The 17,017-nt window shown below is 33.0% G+C and overlaps 2 protein-coding genes across 9 annotated transcripts in view; one reads left to right on the forward strand and one right to left on the reverse strand.

The window, feature by feature from the left end:
* The window catches only part of LOC105673878 (uncharacterized), a 148,704-nt gene that overhangs the window by 92,487 nt on the left and 39,200 nt on the right, over positions 1–17,017 (reverse strand). For 4 of the 8 annotated variants that reach the window (XM_012369835.2, XM_012369834.2, XM_067350377.1 and 1 more), the window contains one exon: positions 7,560–7,635. The exons of 3 other annotated variants lie outside the window; for them this stretch is intronic. The gene's annotated coding sequence lies outside the window, so the exon portion shown is untranslated. Of the gene's footprint in view, positions 1–7,559; positions 8,069–17,017 lie in introns of those variants that run through there. One more of the 8 variants, XM_067350378.1, reaches the window with a different exon arrangement.
* The window catches only part of LOC105673877 (1-phosphatidylinositol 4,5-bisphosphate phosphodiesterase epsilon-1-like), a 93,488-nt gene that overhangs the window by 46,319 nt on the left and 30,152 nt on the right, over positions 1–17,017 (forward strand). Inside the window, exon 3 of the mRNA XM_012369831.2 lies at positions 5,396–5,475. The gene's annotated coding sequence lies outside the window, so the exon portion shown is untranslated. The remainder of the gene's footprint in view (positions 1–5,395; positions 5,476–17,017) is intronic.

A 17,017-nucleotide genomic window follows, 5' to 3' on the forward strand; every position in this document is an offset into this window, starting at 1 on the left:
ATTAAATATATTCACGATAATTGCAATAACTTTCCTGTAAATAATTGTGAAATTGATTCATATTTTGTTTATAGTGCTTAAATAACTAAACATGCTATTAAATTAAATTTCTAATAATTGTTCACTGTTGATACTGATTTTTCTCTTGTAATTTATGAAACTTTATTGTATTAACTAAAATTAAGGCAAAAAGACAAAGGCAGAAAATTAATTTTTTTAGTCATAAATGACAATCGGTAAATACGGATTTCTCGGCTTGAATTTCACCACAGAGCAACACCTCGAATCCACTCGTATTTATTAATTGATCAGAAAATAATTAATAAAGGATCTCATTACGCTCAAAATGAATGTTGATGCGTTACATTATTGATAACCTCTTGCCACAATTTTCTACATAACGTGTCAAAAAACATTTATTAAAACCAATAAATTAATAGAATATCATTGACGCAAGCAGTTATTTTATCATGGATTGGAAAACAAGTCTAAAAGTCCTACCATTTAATAATTAGAAAATACTTATACAATATATTAAAAATTGTTTCCTATAATTCACACATATCTTTTCTTACTGTTTTTAATAAATTTACTAATAAATTAAGCAAGCAAGTAAAAACTTGCTAATAGAAATGTACAAAAAAAGAAATTAAATAAAATTGAAATTATCAACAATATAATAATGGTCACATCAATATATTTGCCCAAAGTAAAATTGATAGTCTATTTTATAGTTCCATTTTCTCGAACCATCTTTTCGAACTCGTAAAATGGGTACACTTTCGGTGCAACATAAACATGCACGTTACAAAAGCACCATCTACGCGCGTCCCTATTATCGATTTCTCCAACATTAACCAGCGTCTTTTTCGAGACTTTGTCATCAACAGCGCCTTGCAAGCTACGCTATATGTATCACACCTTGAAGCAAAGTAATTACATCAACGTACGGCAAATATCAAATGTCCGGCATTTCTAAAAATAGTCAACATACTTTGAACGAGCTGGCGATAGAGAATAAGAATTTTTTTAAATTATGTGTTACATAAAATTAATTGAAGAACGTGATTTTATTTTTTGATATACGACATGACTACATTGACACGCTCAAGCTGTACAGTTCAATGCAAGATGGGTTTAGATGCGGATTCGCGCTATCGATTTTCCAGTTACGCAGTCCAGCTTCTTCCGAAGCAGCAAAAGCAAGAGAATGCGCATTTATTTGGCTTCATGAGTAATTTAATCGGAGTTCTTCGTTCTCTGTGAGATTTTACGATCTCCGATATTGAGGCATATATTAGATCATACTGCGTGAGAGATAACAATAAATAGGGTATACAAAATCCAGCAAAAGCGGTTTATTAATTAAAGCCGGATTACATTTCCGACTAAAGTAACCGACGACAACCTTTGAGCCGATGGGTAAAATATAAATACACGCTTTCGTAGCATTTTAATGCAGAATCCTACTTTGAAAATACATGTTATATATGTCATATATCATATATGTTATATATATTAGCAAATATGAATTTGTTCTACATTATTGTTCCGTATATAAATATCCCTGTCGTAAAAATAGTCATATCGTATACTAGAAAGTAACGAAATCATATTTCGCGGATAATTTCACGTAACACAAAATTTTGTAACGATAATTTTGTTATACGAGTATATTGGAAAATCACGATAAACATCTCCTTCAATATTCCTATTAAAAAAGTGGCTTAAAATTCATGGAAAAATTTATCGTTGAAACTTGTCCTATTTATTCTAAGACATCTTGTATATATTGGGAAATTTACTGAGCTAAAGGCGTACGCGAAAATACAGACACAAACGATCTCATCGCGTGACGCGTAGATAAATTACGAAAAAAGTGGATATCTTGTTATTTGCGGTTATGATTTTCGGTAGCTTGCCGTGTGCGTGTCCATTTGATATAAGAGGCGCTTTAATGAAGCGCAGTGCGCTGGCGACCCTAATGTACCTCGAATTATTGTAGTCGATTATTCACGACACTGACATATCGCAAGCTTTCAAATAAATTACATGGCATACATATTTTACACACACTCCACATATCTTGATAGGAATCTATATTTCCTGCTCTTCCAACTCGATCGTTTTTCCGTATGTGTGTGGATACATACGTGGTTAAAAAATAAAACTGTATACTTCCCCTAACAACTTTCCGAATTTCCACAAATTTCCGTGGCGATCCTGGGCTTATTCTGTCGCACTTACTGTTCAGGTATTTTATATTTATGGCGCGCAATCTTCAATCTCCACCTGGTGCAAAATTTTCATGACTTCATTTTCATTCGAAACTTTTACCATCATTTTATCATCGTCAAATTATATTTTTATTCGCGTTTGCCAGTTTTAGCACCGGAAGTGCATAATGCTGCGATCGTCATTTGTCTTTATTAGAAAATATGTCCAAGGTGCGCATAACCAGTTTGCGCTAGAGGAAAAAAAGAGAAAAAGATAAAAGGTCGGAAAACGGAAAAGATAGAAAGAGTAAAAATACAAGAAGACCGCCGTTATGTCGAGAACAGTATTCTCTTTTTACTATATGTATACGAACGTGACCGCGCTGTTAACTGCTATCATTTTCTTTTCTGGAACTATTATCATGTAATATGTATATATCTATAATTTATATAGAGTGATTTAAGGACATTTCAAGGACAATCTGGTGTCCTTGAAATGTCGGTATAACGCATCATAAGGCTAACGTAAGACTTGACAATCTCATGATGCGTTGCGCGTCCTTGCCTACTGTACTGGACTCGTGCGTATGAGTAGCGAACTATTTTCAATTACAACTCAAAAACTAAGCTTTGGACAAAATTTTGCTTAAAAAAAAAATTATCTTAGAAATCGTCCAAAAATATAAAATTTCAAGGACATCAGGTTGTTTTGAATTACTCTATATTATGATATATAAAATATGTGGAAACTTGTAATACTAATTTATTCGATAATATTTACATTTTGAACTATGCAAAAACACGAGCGCAATTTCTATTACACATTAATGAATTAATAATTAACAACATAAACGTGAAAACAGGATTGTGTTAAAATTAGATTTTTATTTACGTTGTTATTTTGATCAAATAAGCATAAAAAAATTTTTTGCAAAAGTAATATAAAAATTTAATATTTTTAAATATTAATGATTTTATCATGGAAGAGATAAGTTCTCTTTTCCGAAAATCAATCTGCTTGCAGATGCGAAAAATTGAAAACGGTTTTACATCGCCGCTTTATTGGCAACATATTTCCTTCAATCGTTTCGTCGTCGAACAACCGCTAATATTTTAATCAATTATTATATAGCAATATTACGACAAAAATATAACAAGCAAATTAATCCATGTAATTGAATCTTTATAAATGTTATAGAGAGATATAATTAAACGTTATTGATACATGTAAAAATATCGAAGTTTCCTTTTGACATTAGGATGTGTTTGACGAATAAACGACATTGCTAGCCACGATTGATTTATTACTAAATATAACGCGGATATGTTCGACGCAAAAATTTGGGTCGTCTGGTCGATTAAGAATGGGTGGTAAATTCAAAGACAACAGGAGGACATTCTTCTGCTGACGCCTGCTTTTGGGAGAAAAGAAGATTCCACGAGAAAATAAAAAATACGCGAGTGTAGGGCAATAAATTCTGTGTTTTAGCACAAAATTGTCCAGTTCTCGTGGGAAGTAGATTCGGTAGATGCGGTACAGATGGGGGCGGAGTCAGAGTTTTCTCTGTTTTTCTCAAAGCGTTCCAGTTTCTGTGTAATATTTATAGCGATATAAAACAGAGTAGCATACAAGTTTCGGGACCAAATCGAGCACGAACTCGATTCTCAAACTGCTTCTTATCCAGCTGTAACTTTTGCTCGCGACCCGACTATTCCTCTATCGAATAACTCTCTATTCGTCTTTCTGTTTCATATCTCTCTTATTTCCTGCAATGTTCCACTGTGTTCCTTCTTTCATATGTCTCTCCGATGATTCTTATAAATCATCGGAATAAAGCACCAAGGTATTTGAACTTCTACACCACACTTGAGCAATTTAAAAGTTGATAAAAGTTTATCCGTAAATTCGCCTTTTTATTGAAAATCGGCTTTGGTGTAGTTCTTTTTATCACCGACGAAGATTCATCCACCACAATGATCATTTCTGATCAAGGAATATCGAACAGAGTGTATCGATTTTAGAATGAGTTTACTGATTGTACAATCTTCATAATTCAAATTATATTGCAAAAATTGCTAAAATGTTTGCGTATACATGTTATATTTACTAATTTAAACGCTTGTTTACACACAAAGTTTCTTATTTTTCTATAAAGTTTATTTCTTTTTGATAATATTCTTTGTAAACAGTATTTATCCATTTGTAAAGAAAACTCATTTTGATACGGAATAGTAAACTTACGTCGAAGAAAAATGAGAAAATTATGCGTATTTCTTTATGAGCGTGTGATTTATCCGAGTAATTCAGATAAGAATATATGTCGTGTTACATCCCGCGGGAACAGGTGCTGAGAATAATTTCACCCCTGGCCGATTTTCTCGTTTCGGCAACCACTCGTTCTTTATATTCACGGCAAAAATACAGAAGGAGGCGTGCCAAATAGACGCTGAACAAGGGAAACTTTGGGGCAATTTTTTTGTGACGCCAAAATTTATATTCGTTTCCTCCGCGCTGTTGCGAAATTGTATTTGTATCGAGAACGAATAATAAATTCTTCTAAAATGTTGGCTATAAAGAAAATATTAAAAATAAAATTTTAAATAAAGATATGCGGCGTCTCTGATATCTGGGCGGTGAATTTAAAAATTGCGCGATTAATCGACATTCGTCCCCGTCGGGTTCTCGAATAGCGTACCGTCATTTTTCACATCTTACAAAGCGACGCATCAATAGAAATCGTCACATTTACCACCCGTATCTCTCCCTTGTGTGTTCGTACTTTCAAGCAATCTCGTGTGTAGCGTGAAAAAAAACATCAGCCCGATAGGAATATCAGCCATCGATGCTTGTAAAATATAGTCGGCAATTGAGACCCGCCGAACTTGTCAAAGACCCCTCACGAAGGGGACATATACTGTCGTATAACCATTTATTTTTCACTTACGTTGTCCTTACGCACTTCGCACGTACGTGCAATCATTCTTGTTACGGACAGATTTAAATTTTACCCCATTTTAACATATTCAAACATCTAGATATACATTTCAATGATTAAAATTGTTTTGCTAAAAATATTTTGCTTATTCATTTTTAGAGCTGAATTTTAAGCTGAAGATAAAAAAGATAACTACTAAAAAGCTACACACTCAATAATTGTTTTTCTCTCTTTTTGTTGCAGCATGATGTCTGTCTGGATAAAGTTTATCAATATAAGGCAACGTGATCATCCTCGATGGACTTAATCGTAAAGTTTAAAACGTAAGTAATATTTTACAAATATTATAATATATTCAAATAATATAATATATTCAATAATAATTAATAAGAATCAGCTTCCAGCGTAAAAAAATCAGTCTTTTAAATTAGATTTTAATAAAAGATTTTGTGACAATCTGTGTAAATTAACCTAATTTCTCGATATGACAAATGAAGATCCACAGAATTTTATATCTTGGTTTCGTTATTTGAATTTATTTTTCCATAACGATATCTGCTAGCGACATTTGCTATCAACTCACTTGGCAGCTTGCTAAAGCAAACGAAAATGTGATTTTAATACTCAACTACGACAACTAGTAAATTACGTATCGCGATCGGTTGATGTGCTTCCTCCGCTCCTGACTAATCTAATCTACATGTTTGCTCGACATGTTCTTACGCATATGTACCTGTTGTCGTATTTTTATCATTTTCATCGGAATAAAACCACACGACAATCTTTGAAAGTGACAGCACTTTTATCAGTCTATATATGTTTCTTGTTACTCGCGTTGACTGCTTTGTATTTTTCGTCTATCCTGATTTTCCATAGAAACTTGTAGAAGAAAGTCTTTGCAGTCACCACGACCCTTCGAAAGTAGAAATAGCGAAACATCAATAGCGACAGCAAGTTTTTTATTCCTTCACTGACATTTTTCCCGGTCGCGACGAGACCAGTCGCGTAATAGCGTCTAAAAAACCGACGAAAAGTTTTGAACGAGATTTTTGCCTTTTCCCCAACATTTTATTTGCTAATTTTCACACAAATTTCATCCGGAAAAAAAAAATTCAACGACTTTAATCAACTGTAACACCGCAACTAGGACAATGAGATGACGCAACGATGAAACTATAATAGATCTTTTGAAAGATTAATGAAGATTCTAATGAAAGATAAATGCGAAGCATGTAAAGAGGCGTTGATGTCTCGCAACAAACTGAATTCGATTATTATCGCTTTCTTTCTCATTCTTTTCGCGCCACAAAAAACGAGACTGCTTTTTGCCCTGCTATGAATTTTTCAAATGGGAATATAAAGCACGAGGAAGTCACGGAATAAAATTTATATTGCTACGCGAGTAGCGATGTTAGACATAAACTACAAGTTTACGCGCTAGGCTCAGTAGTGCTCGCGACTGTTTGTTGGTAGAACAAAAGTTGCATGTCAATATAAATATTGTTATGCGGAGAAAAATTTTCTCCTAGTTGTGCATTTAAATAATTAGAATATAAAATAATGAAGAACCCATTTGTAATGAGAAATAATATTTCGAGACAAAAAATTGTTAAGTAAAAAAAATAATTATAACGTACAAGTCCAAATTTAAAAGTTCTATTTTAACTAGAAGGAATATATAATGAAAATGAAACTTAAATCGAGTTATGTAAATTATTAAAACAATTGAACATACAATGCTCATTTACAGAATATGATGCGCTTAAGAATCATTATATATTGTATTGTGTCAGTAGACTTTATATATTATATAAATAAAATTAAATAAGTAAAAATGTGATAAATCTTGTAAAATATTAGTAAAAGAGATAGATATGTTGGTATATCTTGTTTCAGGGTTTATTATTTAGCGAAGAAGAAAAATATTTTTAATTATCTCTTATTATCTTTACAAAGTATACAACGTTCTTATTAAAAAATTAACAAATAAAGAATAATTTGCTTGAAAATTATACTATATTTATGAATTATAATATGCTCTTTTTATTTTTCCAGAATATGATCCTTTCTTAATATTATGATGCAAAATAAGTATATTTTTCTTCAGTTTGCTAATGATTTTCTAACTGACAAAGAGTTAACTTGATGCTTGCTATCTTTTCGCATCCTGGCTTCTCTTCTAATTATCGCGTGGCGAACAAATTCGAATTACCCTAAACAACTACGAATACTAATTCGAAGTTGGAACGCGTACCTGAAGATAGTTGAAAAGTTTAATTGCGTTTGTCACAGTAAGAAAATGGGATGTTTGCGTAGGGACAAACAGGACAGGCCTCGATTACTAGTACTGTCTACATTGTTAACGCATTGTATTTCTGTTCGTTACTATTCTCTACTTTGTACTTACATTAGTTTCACCTCGAAACACGAATTGGCCTCGATTTTACGCAGAGTAGTTGGGATAATAAACGAAATTCCCTTCTCTGTAAAAACAAATTTGTTTAATAAATTAGTAAAATACAAAAATCATTACTTTTGTCTTATTGTTCGCATACCTATGCATTGTATGTAAATTAAGCACAGGTTTACGCTCGTTTGTTCTTTAATTTTATCTTATCAATCGTAAATTGACATCAGTCAAAAAAATTGTAGCTTGAGTAATATTGCACATTTTTCAATCAAAAACAAAATTACAACGCATAAAACCATTCCGTTACCGGAATAAAAGCAAACGACACAATTTATTACGTAATATAGTCGACTTTCCAAACACATACTTGCCATCAATTTTAATTATTTTTCCAACGATGTAACAGAAAAATCCAGTTATCTACATATATGTATGTAGAGGACACTTCAAATATGCAAAATAATTGTTTCGTTCAAAAATAAATGCTTTTATGTATTTTGTATCGATATTTCCTTAACGAAAGTTCGATAAAAAAAACGCAAGATAGTAAAGATTCTGAGATTAATCAATTACGTCAACTGACATAAACAATTAAATGAGTTTTGCTAATAAGACATCAATCTTAATTGATTTTCGAACAAACTTTATGCGAGCAAATATTCACGATCGAGTTTAACTGTCAAAATCGTATAAATCATCTATTGTCCCCTTGAAATCCCCTTTGAAGAGAAATCGATTTCAAATTCATCAAAAAATTTATGGCTGAAAGAACACGGTAAATCTGGGTCATTCCGTATGTGCCGCTTGAACGTGTAGAAAACGCACTCATAGCTTTCAATGCTAGCTTTAAATGCTATTAAATCCAGTAAAGGCAATCTTAATTGCAGTGACGTTAAATATTCCACGTGTAAAATTGATGATTCACATGATCTTTATTAATGAAAGCACTACGGTCTTGCATTTTCTCAACTCCGTCTTCCTTGATATACAACTCTGTTGTTTTGTACAAGTATTAATAGCACGTGCAATTCACGTCATTTGCTACATCAACAAAAACAACACATTTAATCAGTTGTGATTAATACAAATGTTCAGATTACATTTACGATCCAATAGAAGTCTGATCTGTCAAGATGAAAAAGTGTGCTAAGCTAGATAGGCGCTTCGACATGGTAGTAGCTGAAACGCCGGTCATTCTTCTTTCATTTTTATACATGATGCAAACGCGTTTATTGTGCTGGGCTGATTGTTGCAAAAAAAAAAAAAAAAAAAAAAAATACAATGAGAAAAATACACAGATCGAATTTGCTAAATTCAATCAAGTGAATATCGTGCTGTAACCCAATTGACAGGCGCAGAATTCATTTAATAGATACATCATAACGTTGAAATTAGCAGCACATGACATATCGCGTGTGCTTCCCTGGTGAATTCAAATGCTGGCAAATACCCGAGCATTATTCTGATCAAATAATCATAGGTGAAATGTGAAACTGACATGATGAAAATACACACGGGTTTTATATGCCGCCAGTCGCAATGTCTGAGAACATAAAGAAAATTTTTTTATTTACCGCGAAGACGTAAACGTGTTCGTTAAAGCCGAAGTAGCTCGGCGCGGCTCGGCTGTTTATTGAAGTTTTGATTACGCATTTAAGAAGTGCGAAAAACATTTTATTGCAGCCTTCGGAATTTTCATTATCTTACATTTGTACATCGTTGTTTTCCCAGAATTCTGAATATCCCCATTTGTTGTCCGGCGCATGACAAATATGTATATTAAAATTTTACGACGACACTTTAAATGGCATTATAAGCCAGAGTCAGATATGCTGGGCCAACGCTCGCGTGGGTGCACACACATGACATCGATCTGAAGACTTCCTGACCTGGGCGTGGTCCTACGAAACGGGAATAAAGGACTGCAATCGTTTATCTACTAGCGTTTAATGTGAACGTCACAGAGCCATCATTTTTAAGCGCTTTTAGTAAATCATTTTTTACGAGTGAATTCTTTATGATCCATATAGCTCGTGATTAACAATACTTGCAAATTATTCCCTGAGCTAAAAATCACTGAGCATTACGGCATTTTGTAATTGCAATTACGAATGTAGCACACAATTATAATGTTGTGTTTAAATATAAATATCAGAAAGCACTCAGAAATATTCAAAATATGAAAACAAATTCTAAAAGAGATAATTAGCATACTAAATTAAATTCAAGTTACACCTATGCGGAATTTATAATATCTAAAAAATTTTAACGAAGAAGATGATATGATTATGTTAACTTATACAAAAAATTATTACGATATTGATATAACAGTAAATTCATAAATTAATTTTCACAAGAATGTAGCAGAGCTTCTTTATTTGTCGTCTTTTTGCCTGCAAAATAAACAGAAAACACGACAGGCGCCGCAATAGACGTCACGATAGATCGCATTGCAATTAAATATCAAACAAGCCGGACAGATTACTTCCGGAAAGCGTCAAATATCGAACGAGAACGTGAGGATAATAATCACGTCGAACAATATGCAGGAGAAATTGGCGACAATGGAGATTGCTTTGAATGCCATGAATATTTTTTATCTAATTACCCGATGGCTACAGAAAATGTAAATTCTCAACTCAAACATACATACGGGATGTACGTGTATATTTTCTATGTACTTATACATTAAAGAGCCAGCGTGGAAACACAAACTGGCTGACTTTATCCAACACGACAGATCAGAATGCAAAAGTTCGTATATGTTTCAGTTTTCCAAACGAACGGGATATCCGACTTGTATTTTCCATAGGAAACAAAAGCCTGTTATATTTACCGCATGTTTAATGCACGACCGAGAATTATTCACTTATTTTCCCAACAAACGGCTTTCGCCGCTGAGGAAATTAAACTTTTCCTTCTATAACTAATTTTCCGCCAGGTTTGCGCCAGGAATATTTTCGACGCCCAGTTATGGCCAGAGATATTAGTTCACTCTCTCTCCTTCTCTCTTTCGCTTTCTCCCTCACCGATACGTTAATTATGCCGCATAATACCTGTTAGCTTGCCACGAAACTTTGCCGTGTTGTGTGTTTTACAGCGCGTGCGGAGTTATAATTATAACAAAATATCGTCCATTAAAAACATTTTCTGTTACCTTTATATTGTAGGAAAAGTAAATTTATTTGACTACACGTGTAAGTGTGGAAGTTGACACGTAATCTCGGCAAATTAAATGAATAATTTATGATATTACTGTAGGATTCAGACAAAAGTTGGAAACTATTCTGTCAAAAAAAAAAATCATTATTTTCGATCAATTTTATTCTAACAAACTAATAAATGGTTGATCCTTGAATAATAAATTAGAAACTAAAACATAACTAGATCACAACTTCGTCCATCGGTTCGGTTACAATAAGTGTTGGGATATCTGTTTGTATAAAGCTGTATCCATAAGCAACATTCTGATTTTTCCGAAGTGTACGTAGTGAATAATGAGCTTTAATAATAGTCGTTTATATACGGGGCTAAATAAATTTTTCCCAGATTATCTAAACCGTCAAAACAAGCGAGAATAATTTTGCAATAAAACATATCCATAATTCATTTATGCTATACCTTGGTTCTTTATGATAAGTTTTATCATAAATAAGAAAAGAAGACTTGAACTCTGTAGATTCACAAAAAAGTACAAAAATCTAATTATATTTAGTAATTCAACAATTTTTGTCTCATCAATTTTAGTTGTTTCCAATTTCATAAAGTATGCTCCTTTAATTTTATAATAAAATAAACAGAGTAGAATTACTATTGTATGGTAAAATTAATTAATTAAATAACAAACAACTCTCATAAGGTACTCAAATAATTGTCAACTATTGTTAAATTAAGTGTTTGAACGATAACATAACGACAAGCGCATTCCTATTATTAATCATAATTATTAATAAATAAATACTTTAAAAATATTGTGTTAAATTTAAATTTTCTATAACTAAAATATCAAAACTTATGAAACAAGCTTTTATATATTCATGAATTTTTAATCTTAATTATAAATGTCGGAAAATGAAAAATAAAAAAACTTACAAAATTGTAATAAATAACAAAAATCAAGTTGTTATTAAAGAAAATTAGTTACTTTTTTTTTCAAAAAACTCTTCACTAATGGTAATGCACAATTAAAATTTTAATTTAAGCAATATTGCCGTTGATATCACACGTTCAAAAGTAATATAATATAAAACAATTTATTGAATCATCCTGTTTAATAAATAAATCCTTGATTAAATGTTACCTTATTTATTACTTTTATTATATTACGAAAGTAGAATATTTCTGCTATAAACTGTTCGCAAATCTATTAAAAATAAATATTTCATCAACTGTTACTAAAGCTAGTGTAAACGTCTCATCATATTGCAGTAAAATTGTAAAAATTTTATTTAAAAATAATCGCAACGAAAGGAAGTGAAATGCGGGCAATGTTACTCTCCGTTGTGACCCCATTGCATGTATATTTCTCTGAATGTACCAGATATCGGACGAACGAGTGGATGGCTTAATGGAGTTTGACCGTTGATAACAACGATGGGGGGTCCCGAATAATAACGTTGATAACGCTAACGTTCATCACCGAAAAGAGCTATGCATACGTATGTGCACATAATGTACCATTGTACATATCGCGTTCAAATGTCGCACTTGTTCCGTTTGCGTTCAACATACGTTTTATGTATACTAGACTGATACATATAGTTATCTGTACATATCGACACACGTGGATATACATCAAATGCTTTTATAGGGTGCTATAAATGTGCGCACAAATAAACGGCAACTTCCAAAATCAAACGACAATCTCAGTTATTTAACCACTGTTTCGATAGTTTGCCTGCCCTTCTACTCAGACATTACTTTAAATTTTATAGAGATCTTTATACCAAATTTTTGGGACACAAAGAATTTTTGTCTTTTGTGTCAATTGTTGCAAAAAAGAAAATATGATAAATTTTAAAACTATGACACTTGAGACTAAATCCCAAGAGTTTAACTTTTTCAACGCGCAATTTTTTCTGCGCGCCAAAATTCTCTAGATCTCGTGTGAAAAAAATCCGGAACTTGTTCGCGCTTTACATCATCCACGAAAACTCGTTTCCGGTGGATTTGCAAGATTCACGTTTTTCACAGATGCATCGATCGCGCAAATGAAGTACTGCTCGCGCGTTAACGCGGATGCGTTTCGCATTTTAATTTTATTACTTTTTTTTCAAAGCGCACTTCGTACAGCCGCGTGTATGTTTAAGCGTATCGGGGCAAGCATACACGAACCCTCTAATATCAACGGCACATATAGTCACTATTCTATCGACCGCCCCACATATTACACACCTCCACATTCTTCCTCCTACCCTATTCTGCTCGTTCTTCATCCCCTGTGTCAAACTGCAGCCAATTGGGCCTTCGCGTAACCAAAGCCGCGCGCGCGCACACGTGCTTTTCGATCATTCTTCGCGATTATCGGAAAAAACTTTAAATTGTTAGAACAAATTAGCGCCACAGTTTTTAAATGTACTTATTAAAAATAAAAGTACATGTAAATCGGTGAAATAAATTTTCGAAAAACTTTGCTGAAATAAATTTTCTCAGTCAAGAATTATTATTCAAATTTCCTGCTCATGTTTACTACTTGTATCAGTACTATCTTCTACTACTACTACCTACTGCTACCACTGTGCTATTTATAATTAGTTTGTTAAAAAAATCTTTCTCCAAAAATTATGCAAATATAACAACATTTGCGAAATCGCAATTTGTTTATCCAGTTTTTCCGCATTTTGGTTTTATTCTTCAGAATAATTGATTTTTGAATAATTTTCTGAATATTTTGTTTTTGTTTATATAATATGAAACAAAAGACAAATGAATAAAGGTTTTTCCGGGATACCTGGCTTTGTAATATTGTAATGAAATATGCATGCGCAAACAGCTATCTACACATTAGCCATGTACGCATTAAAACAGCGACTATTATCTTCATAACGATAATAATAAGGCTCACATGTTACAAGTAGCGAATATCGGTATTCGTGCAGACAACAATAATATTTGCTATTCGCTCTTCGCGATTATATGTGTGTTAACTTTAAATATATCTATCTAAAATAAGATCAAATTATGCTGAGATTTTTTTCACCTGCGCGTCATTAGTGATTCACTTGGTCGACAGTAAAATGTTGTTAATATAGTTTCATAAAAAAATTCCAAATTTTACACATACGGACAGCATGACTATTCTTTTAATAATTATTCTCTATTTTTTCGCCTTTACTTTCACGTCAATTTGTCAGACATTTTGTCGTAAATGGAGGAAAAAAGCACTCTAATGTAATTCAGCCACGGTTTTACAAGAGCTTCTGTTTCTGGCAAGAGCGATGATGAGAGTGCGACTATATAGTAATATGATATATTTAATGCAAAGCGGCAAACCTACTTGAAAAAGATTGCAACGACATTTTTAAAATGTCATCGACTATTACGGACGACCGTTACGGACATTATATTCTTTCGTTGAAAAATAAGTTACTTGTAAGAAGAAACAAAAATATTATTGAAAGAATTAATATTAAATTTTCGTAAAAACTAGAAATAATAAAATTTTTTAATAATATTGCGGATGATAATAAACGCAATAATCACATACTTCTAATAATTATTTATAGACAATAAATAATCGTTCATCGGCAAAAAAGTATTGAGTTATCGCAAAAAGAACATTTTAATTAGTTACCAAAAGTTCGCTTCAATAACAATACGAATGCTATCCCGAAGTCTAATAAAGCTCGAAAGTTTCTGAACGTTCTTCAGATTCGCCAACTTTCGTTCGTGGCATGGCGGCGGTGGTTTCATAAAATCTGACGCAGAAAAATAGGACGATGCACGGCATCCAGCGCAAACGAGATAAACTTCTTCTAGTGCAAAACGAGCTTAAGCAAGCTGCTGTAAATTTTATCCCCACGCCCTCCTATACAATGTAACGAGTTTTCGCCTAAACAAAGACATTATCAGAAAAAGCAACCTTAGTTTTGCAAGGCTCTAAGCAACAGAAATATTTCTCTTCGCATAATTCTAAAGAGTTTGGCTGATATTTTAAGAATGCAAGATCTCCTTCAAGCACGACGCCTTAGGCGATCAACTCATATTGAAAGCTTATATATTAGAAGGCTTATAAGATTGCCTCTGGTCATTCGAGCATCGAGAAAATTTTATCAACAGTTTTTTTTATCCTGGCATTGTACTTAACATTTTATAACTCTCCCTATTTCTTATCGGTCGTTTCTTATTGTTAGTGAAAGCAATGTAAAATTTCTATGATTTATTCAACCGCGCTTCCATTACCGCTTGATTTATTCGATCGATCCCAGAAAGTGTCCTCGATAGCAAAATCGGGAGTTAAACTTCGTTTCACCGTGAAGCGCATCCATTGTCAATCATTAGATGCAGCTAATAAAGTATTCCTTGCCATGCACCAAGTTTCCAAAGAGCCAATTGCAACTTCTCGCGGATAATCGCGTTGCTGCGCAGTGACAATCGCTGTCTCTCCACCACCGCGACGCGTATAATACACTACATACAGAGTTATCATTTAAGAGAACAACGCGCGTGAAGCTATACAATTGAACTACAATTGAAATAAAGAACTCACAATTAGTACTATATGTGCAATTAACTCCACGAGACAAAACCTTTAGCAATTGGAAAAATTATTCATAAAATTAGTATTTTATGACGATTATAAATCCTTGTAGCTGTTTATTATAAATTAATATCTTAATAGAAATGCGATAAGAATTGACACTTTATCGATGCTAAAAATCGAGCTTGTAAAGAATGCAAATTAACTATATTATATTTTTACTTTTATGCTTCGTAGTTTCCTCTTATATTCCTCATGAGTGAGGGGCGTGTTATTATTTCAAACTTGTCGAATAATATCGGTGATCTTTCACTCAATCGTCTTAATCAGTCTTAACGGTCGATACATTAAGAAGAGCACTGTGAAATGAAGCCATCAAATGTGGCTGTTCGAGAACTCTATCGCCCACCCTCGAACTGAAGTTTAAAGGTGAAACACGCCGGCGCATTCTGCTAGCGACAGCTTGCAGCTGCAGCTTGCGAAACCGCGCCGCTTTATGGATTAACGACCGTCCGCACTTTCACGAAGTTTCGTGTAACACGGTCGCAAAGTGCCGGCGACTATACGGAAGTTTTCAGTGTGAATGTGGGCACTTGCGAGACGAATTTCTGATTAATTCTCACCGCAGCAGATAATGAATATTGCTGCGCGACGAACCTACACTCGATGATAGTTGAAATGTATTTATTAAGACCAGTGACCTATAAATTGTATTTCCAATACGCAAATTTGAATGTCAAACTCGAATAAAATTTCATATAAAAAAGCGAATATATCTATTAAATTGAAAAGTAACGTGCCTCTTGATTATTTTCATCCCCTTCATTTTCCATCATTCGATTAATGCATCACTGCAGAATTGTAATTGAGATAATAAAGAAGATATACGCGTGAAAACTAAACTGAACTAAAATAATGTCAAAGTCTCTATATAAATGTAACAATTCGTAATAAGTTTACTTTAAAATATATATTTGTTTTCTTTTAATGAAATAGAATTTTAAAAAATAGACAATTAACTTTCATTTATAAAATTCTGTCAAAATAAAATTGAAACATAAAATTGTATACGTAAAATTAAATAAATTTTGAGAATTACTTTTTTATTTGTACTTAATTAAAAGATGAAATAAAGGAAATAAATAAAAAACGTCGATTAAATAGGAAATAAATAAAAAAACGTCAACTGCAAATAGACGGATTGCACTTTTATCTTGATAACAGCGTATGCAAAGCTGCACTACTTTGCACAGTACGAATTGAGCTTAAAGACAGTTCATTTTAACAAACGTAGCGAACGCTCCACGTCATCTCTTTTCACCACAGTCTTTTGTATTCTTCAGGCTTCTTTTTAGTGGTAGACGTTTGTACTCTACTTTCTATAGCGCAAATCATTCTTTCAACGTAGTCTGCCGACCTTTTCCTTTTTTAACATAAAACAGTGAAAATTACAAGACATACTGTTTCGAGTATAAAGACAATTGCTAACAAATGTGTATTTTATCATAAACATTCCGTATATCTGTGTGTGCGTATAACCCAAGTGGTACTTCATGTAAATCTTTTTAGCCGCGTTTTTCTGGCAAAGTGTTTTCCGAGTATGTCAATGCTGTTTCCGGCTACAATACTCATTTCGACTCGAGAGAACCACTTTCCACGAGGAAGCTCATTAACCGGTTAGCTGCTCTCCCTTAAAATATTCGCGATAAATCTGCCTGCGTTGCTCCGTAAAAAAGAGATCTTGCTCTTGAGAACG

This window comes from Linepithema humile, chromosome 2 (assembly GCF_040581485.1).
Source record: "Linepithema humile isolate Giens D197 chromosome 2, Lhum_UNIL_v1.0, whole genome shotgun sequence".
NCBI lineage: Eukaryota > Metazoa > Arthropoda > Insecta > Hymenoptera > Formicidae > Linepithema > Linepithema humile.